Below are 7,979 nucleotides of genomic sequence, written 5' to 3' on the forward strand. Positions count from 1 at the left end.
GAATAAGATTTGAATAAACATCTGCAGCTTGGTCTGCTGTGTGAGCTCATAGGATCCATCCACTAACCCAGAGGGCTTCAATTTCTTTTGCAGCCAGAGACCTTGAACTTTAAATGAAAATCTTTTTACGCTTTCTGATCGTAATCCAAGTATTCAAATATGAATCTCATGATTGAAATGTTACATTAATATTCTTGAATTTATATATATCAGCGCTATAATGTTTTTAATCCTGAACTTGACATTATTTATTTATACATGACTTGTTTTTGAGTTGAATTTAATTCAACGAAGTAATGAAATGAACATGCTGCTAATTATAAGAGCGTAATAGTAAATATAATAACTTTGATAATGATGGGTTGTGATTTCCACCACTGTACTAAATTTAAAGAATTGCAGACCCATGGGACCCACTTTAACATTTCTGCTTACAGTTTTGTTTTGTTTTTACACATTTTTATAGGGCCCAGAGAGGATCTAGCTCATGCATTGCGTAGACATGTACATTACACACACAACTCTAGATCACTATCAGATCTCTAATCTGCGTGTTTATTGATTTATTATTATTACCCTGCATTTTAGTACATGCACGGTCAGAAACAGGGGTACAGTAGGAGTCCAGTTCTCTCCCACAAGCTACAATCTACACTAATGTAACCCCTAAGGCTCATTATTGGACCTCAAGGTAACCATGTGTACCTTTTTTGAGCCAGAAAGGTACATATATGTTCCCAAGCAGTATATAAAGGGTACAAATAAGTACCTTAGAGGGTACTGCCTCAGTGACAAGCCATTACACCCCTAAAGGTACAATAATCTACTTTATTTTCTGAGAGGGTGGGTCTGAAATGAAACTATATAGGTGACCATTAGGGAGTAATAATTAAAAGTGATATTTTTGTTTTGTTTTAGAGCATCGTAATTAAGTATCACGCAGAAAAGCATCAACAAAATAGTATATATATATATATATATTATATGGCCTTTACATAAGATGTGTTGCTGCCTGTCAACAAAGCCAAACAAACTCTACGAAACAAAGGTGAACATCACTACCATTCCAGTTACAAACAAGTGTTATTACAGAGCACTTGTTACATACCTTATTGGAAGTAGTTTATCTTTAAAAATGATTTAAATACACAAATCTGGACCTTAAGGACCTTTAAACATTCAATATTTGTAGCCTGGGGAATTAAAAAAAAAGTGTACCTGTAGCATACCTTTCTTTCTGACATTATTATCAGCGACATCAAAAGCAAATCAAGGGTGTGTCTAAATCAACCATTTATTAAAGTGTAGAGAATACACTACTGAATTTAGCAACAACAAACAAGCTAGGAGTCCGTGTAAGAACAGTTTTTAATGTAGCCAGCAAAACTGTGCCTGAATTTCAGTAAGGAGGCATATATTTTAATAATTGGAGGCAAGACTGAAAGCAAAATAAATGGAAATTAGCATGCATTACAGACTAAAACAAGGATATAGGTCACTGACTTGCAACGAAGTATAAAGTCTTTATGTTAGTCCTTTTACCTGTGGTTCAAAAAAAAAAAAAAAAAGAGGATGCTGTGTATTATATAAAGCTGTAAAAGCATTCTGGATTTGAATGATATAACGAGTCAAAATCCAACAAAATGGAGCACAAAGAAGCTGAGGACTGGATCCATGGTTCAGATGATTACAATCCACACTGGATGCTGATGCATTAAATCTGGGTTACATTGCAAAATGCCGTCAAAGCACAAAATCCCAAATATAACCTGTATAATTCCTTGAAGGTGTTTTTCCTGGCTGCTGGACAGTTCAGGAAGGATCCCAGGGACGGAGCCGATGGTCGATCCCTCAGCAGATTGTCTCACACTGACACTGTAAGGATGTAGGATGGGGCATGGAGGATGGCGGTGTATTTGGTCTCTGTGCTCTCATAGCCCTGTACAATGCTGCTTGATTCTGATGCCACAAGGCAGCATTGTAAAGAGGCTCAAAGCGCAGAGCAGGACAGCACCGAAATAACCTCATTTATCCACATGGCAGAGGAGGAGGAGGAGGAGGAGGAGGAGGAGGGGGAAATAATGTAGATTAATGTAGACGCTGTCATTTCCAGGTTCTTTCCCCCCCCCCTCCCCGCTTTCTTTCTTGAAATATACAGCCATGAATAAGAGCAGAGAAAGCAAAAATGAAGTCATGGTCAGCTGCGCCCACAATGGTGCGTCTACAGAGCAGAGGAAATGCAAAGAAAAGGTTAACAACATACAGTATGAAGAAATATTCACAGGAATAATGAAGAGCAGGGGTATATCAATGAACTTGGACATGCATGCATGCAAAAAAAAAAAGAAAGAAAGAAAGGATGGATGGATGGATGGATGATTTAAACAGTAGAATGATAACAGTGGATTTCTCCTGATCACATCACATCACATCTTGGCACAGATTATTTTCTTTTAAAATCCAATCAAACAAACAAACAAACAAACAAACAAAAGCAACAATGTAGCATAAAATGTCACCTGTGTGTGCACAACACATCCACATCCACATCCAGGCTAAAGATCAAATCGATCAGCCAGATACCAAGCAAGCATTATTATTATTATTATTATTATTATACAAGGACTAACATGATCTAGAGCATCCTTGCAAATTGACCATTTTTCCAAGAGAGAGAAAGACAAATGCTTGATCGGTTTTTACTTCAAGTCTGTGATGGAGGACATGCAGCAGATGCTTTCTGTCTTCACGCTGAGCCACACACACACACACACACACACACACACACATCTATGATCAACTCGTTTCTTTATCATTAGGATCTTCTCTTAGAGATCAGTCGCATGCACAATGAAAAGCAAAATCTAACTATTAAAGCTTAAATCCCCTTTTCCTAGAAATCCCACTCGGTCCATGTCGGCTGTCTGATGCTGCTGAAATCCGTCACACCGTGTGAGGAGCTCATGAAGCTCTTGATGGACGGCTGGAGTTCTCGTGGGCTTTCTTAACAGACAGCGCTCTCAGCCAATCAGAATGCAAGAAGCGTCTCCGGGCTCACTCAGCTGGCCAATAGCATTAGTGCATTTTGAGCTCATTGATTTCACACGTGGGAAAAACGTACCCGGATCTACTCAGCAAGTGTCAATATACTGTACGGTACATTCCCCACCAAACCCAGCCGGTCCGAAAACACAAACAAACCAGCATTCTTGTTCAAAAATGTAAAAAATTAATTTACTCAAACAACACTTTCGAGGTTTAACCAAATCTGAACTGCATAAACACTGACAGTACAGTACAGTGGTGCTTGAAAGTTTGTAAACCCTTTAGAATTTTCTATATATTTCTGCATAAATATGACCTAAAACATCATCAGATTCTCACACAAAAGTGCTAAAAGTAGATCAAGAGAACCCAGTTAAACAAACGAGACAAAAATATTATACTTGGTCATTTATTTACTGAGGAAAATAGTCCAATATTCCATATCTGTGAGTGGCAAAAGTACGTGAACCTCTAGGATCATTTGAAGGTGAAATTAGAGTCAGGTGTTTTCAATCAATGGGATGGCAATCAGGTGTGAGTGGGCACCCTGTTTTATTTAAAGAACAGGGATCTATCAAAGTCTGATCTTCACAACACGTGTTCGTGGAAGTGTATCATGGCACGAACAAAGGAGATTTCTGAGGACCTCAGAAAAAAAAAAAAGTGTTGTTGATGCTCATCAGAGTTTGGACTCCACCAATCCACAGTCAGACAGATTGTGTACAAATAGAGGAAATTCAAGACCATTGTTACTCTCCCCAGGAGTGGTCGACCAACAAAGATCACTCCAAGAGCAAGGCTTGTAATAGTCGGTGAGGTCACAAAGGACCCCAGGGTAACTTCTAAGCAACTGAAGGCCTCTCTCACATTGGCTAATGTTCATGAGTCTACCATCAGGAGAACACTGAACAACAATGGTGTGCATGGCAGGGTTGCAAGGAGAAAGCCACTGCTCTCCAAAAAGAACATTGCTGCTCGTCTGCAGTTTGCTAAAGATCACGTGGACAAGCCAGAAGGCTACTGGAAAAATGTTCTGTGGATGGATGAGACCAAAATAGAACTTTTTGGTTTAAATGAGAAGTGTTATGTTTGGAGAAAGGAAAACACTGCATTCCAGCATAAGAACCTTATCCCATCTGTGAAACATGGTGGTGGTAGTATCATGGTTTGGGCCTGTTTTGCTGCATCTGGGCCAGGACGGCTTGCCATCATTGATGGAACAATGAATTCTGAATTATACCAGCAAATTCTAAAGGAAAATGTCAGGACATCTGTCCATGAACTGAATCTCAAGAGAAGGTGGGTCCTGCAGCAAGACAACAACCCTAAGCACACAAGTCGTTCTACCAAAGAATGGTTAAAGAAGAATAAAGTTAATGTTTTGGAATGGCCAAGTCAAAGTCCTGACCTTAATCCAATGGAAATGTTGTGGAAGGACCTGAAGCAAGCAGTTCATGTGAGGAAACCCACCAACATCCCAGAGTTGAAGCTGTTCTGTATGGAGGAATGGGCTAAAATTCCTCCAAGCTGGTGTGCAGGACTGATCAACAGTTACCGGAAACGTTTAGTTGTAGTTATTGCTGCACAAGGGGGTCACACCAGATACTGAAAGCAAAAGGTTCACATACTTTTGCCACTCACAGATATGTAATATTGGATCATTTCTCTCAATAAATAAATGAGCAAGTATAATATTTTTGTCTCGTTTGTTTAACTGGGTTCTCTTTATCTACTTTTAGGACGTGTGAAAATCTGATGATGTTTAAGGTCATATTTATGCAGAAATGTAGAAAATTCTAAAGGGTTCACAAACTTTCAAGCACCACTATAAATATGCAGCAAAACACACATATATTATTGAGTTCAGACTGTAATCTTGTCAGAAAGGTTCATCTGGTTGAGACTCAATGTGTGCATTGTGACTGGAATGTTGGTATCCTGGAGGACACAACCAAACTTCTCACAAGCAGGTTTTCACAAAGGCCCTAGCCACACTACAGCTCGCAATGGGTTTGCGAATACTTGAAGGGACGCGATGAAAAATTGGTAGCATTGCCACCAATTGGACAATGCACAGTGAATTTTCTCCAAGCTTCGCAAGTTGGTTTTTGGTGTGTCTCCGCCTCATGAGTGGCCCAAAACATCACAAACCCGTAACTGTGTCATCTCTTGTTTACTGCAACGCATTATGGGTAATACCCAGGGTCAGCTCTGCCGTATTGTTTACTTTCGCCTTTGTTACCTCGCATGGGTGGCATGGTGGTGTAGTGGTTAGCACTGTCACCTCACAGCAAGAAGGTCCCGGGTTTGAGCCCAGCAGCCAATGAGGGCCTTTCTGTGTGGAGTTTGCATGTTCTCCCCGTCTGCGTGGGTTTCCTCCGGGTGCTCCGGTTTCCCCCACAGTGCAAAGACATGCAGGTTAGGTTAACTGGTGACTCTAAATTGACCGTAGGTGTGAATGATTGATTGTCTCTATGTGTCAGCCCTGTGATGACCTGGCGACTTGTCCATAGTCAGCTGGGATAGGCTCCAGCTTGCCTACGACCCTACAGGATAAGTGGCTACAGGTCATGGACGGAGGGATGGATGGATGGATACCTTGCCCAGGATGGAGTCCATTAAGGGGTGAGGTATTGTTTTCGGTGGGATTTCTTTGTTTTTTTTGTTAGCAACATTACAGGAAAACAGCTGGACCTATCTTCATGAAACTTTCAGGATAGATGGGCATTGGTCTCAAATAGAACCTCCACCGTTTTGAGGTCATCCGGTCAAGGTCACCAAAAAGGTCAAAATTATAGTTGTTACAGATTTACTACATAATTATATGTAAGGAAATCTTAGCTCCTCTGAAGAGCTCTTTAGTGGCACTTAAAAACAATCAAGCAAACAAACGAAAGTGCTACCGGGCGAGGTTTGTTTTGCCTAGCAACACTCGTTAAACACTGCATTGTTCTGTCTAACCAGTTTTAACCACGCCTAAAGTGCCTTCCTGTGTCTCCACAATAAAGAGAACACCTAATTTGAGCTTTTATCAGGTGCCAGTAGGGAAAAAGAGAAGAAAGAAATGGATAAGTTTAATCCGCAACAAAAACCTTTGAACTGAATCGAAATGGATAAGTGTTTGTAGCTTACATTTCTCTGGTGGGAAAAAGACGTACTTAAACTGTGACCCAGCAATATTTCCATGGTCTGTGGACTGGCCTTCAGTTATAGATTATAACAGTCAACAGTTCATCGTCTAAAACTAGCGATATTCCAAAGCCTGTAAAACAAAGACGCATTCTTCGGCCTTTGCCTCTCAACCTGCCAAAGCACTCGGCAGCCGAACGAGCCTGTCAGACCGATAAAACTCCCAAACCACGAAGGGTTCTCTTTCGGGTATGTATAACGTTCAGTGTACCTCACTAGCAGCATTTATTGAAGTAAATGCACTTATACTGAACATGATATGGCAGATCAGCGGGTTTCCAAAGATTTTTTTTAGTTTCTTGATATCAAGTTTTATTTAACTAAATCACTCATTTATAAATGTTTTGATGCTGTTTATCTGGGCCCGGGATCACAAAGCAATCTTAGACTTAAGTCAAAAGTGGATTTTTCATAATAGTTTCCCTTACTGCATCTGTAACTTTCATTGTGCTGGATCAAGATTAATTATAAGGCTAAGATCTCATTAGAACAAAGCTTCTTAGAAAATAGTAAGGAATAACTGAAGATTAAAAGAAACAAATTTAGACTTACGCCTAAGATTGCTTCGTGATCCTGGGGCCTGTAGTCGGGGGTGGGTGGGGGGTGGGGGGGGGGGAACCCTTCTCGCCAAGCTTGATTTTGAATTTTCCTGCTGTAAACCCTTGACATGTTATCCACCTTTTTAAGTCACCAATTTCATTGTCTTCCACGACAGAGCACGGCAAAATTGCTCCTCTCACATAAAATTAATCTGACATCCGCTATATCGCTCAACTACTGACCCCAGCTATCCCCCATAATTGTTGTAAACAAGTGATGGCGTAGTTATGCTTGGGGGCTATTTGGTGGCGATGTTTTCATCAGCAAACTAAGCGGTTGAATACTTGCAGATGGGTTTGGAAATACTTCCCAAAGCTTGGGGAAATACTGCCGCCAACCACCTCATTTTCATCGATAACCCATAGTGAGCTGTAGTGTGACTGTAGCCTAAGCAAACAGTCAGACATGAAGCTTGCAGGACAAAGAAAGACCACATTCATTAACATGAACATGCAGCACCTTATAGCCCTTTTCTACCAGTGCAGTATGGTGCCTAATCTATAACTGGTTCCACACGTTTTGACTAAAAAATGACTTGTCAAGAAGTTGACACCAGTGGCTATGGGAGCGGCGTGATTGAAATACATCGTTTGTTATAAATGATGTTCACATGCAGGCAACCATCAGATGTAATGACTTTAAAAGTACATTTATACAAAACAAGCAAAGCAGATGTCTTCTATCCACCATGATTTTTCCCAGCAAATGTTACCCTGAGAATATTTCATTGGAAATAACTCCAACTTTCACTATGAAACATTTAGTTCTCAAAAGGCACCAAGGCAGAACTGGCTCTGCACCACAACCGTCCTGGTGGAAAAGAGCTTTTGGGGTCTTATAGAAGTTACTGGTGCATCCTTAGTACCCGCCTAGACAGGGTCACGGGGGTATAAATTAACCCTACTGACTTATTTATATTATATTATATTATGAGAAACAGAACCAACTACATTTGTAAGAAAACACCACAGGCAGGTCCAAACAAAAATCAACAACCACCAAGATTAAAAACTCAAGTGATGCAGCTGAGGATGAGGAACTGTCCGAGCCTTCTGGTTTAGACCACACCCACTTTGGGTTTAAATCTAAATAGGCTACAGATATTCGGAATACGAAACAGATACAAGTAGTGTCATTGTGTCGCA

Source organism: Neoarius graeffei, chromosome 8 (assembly GCF_027579695.1).
Source record: "Neoarius graeffei isolate fNeoGra1 chromosome 8, fNeoGra1.pri, whole genome shotgun sequence".
In the NCBI taxonomy this organism is placed as follows: domain Eukaryota; kingdom Metazoa; phylum Chordata; class Actinopteri; order Siluriformes; family Ariidae; genus Neoarius; species Neoarius graeffei.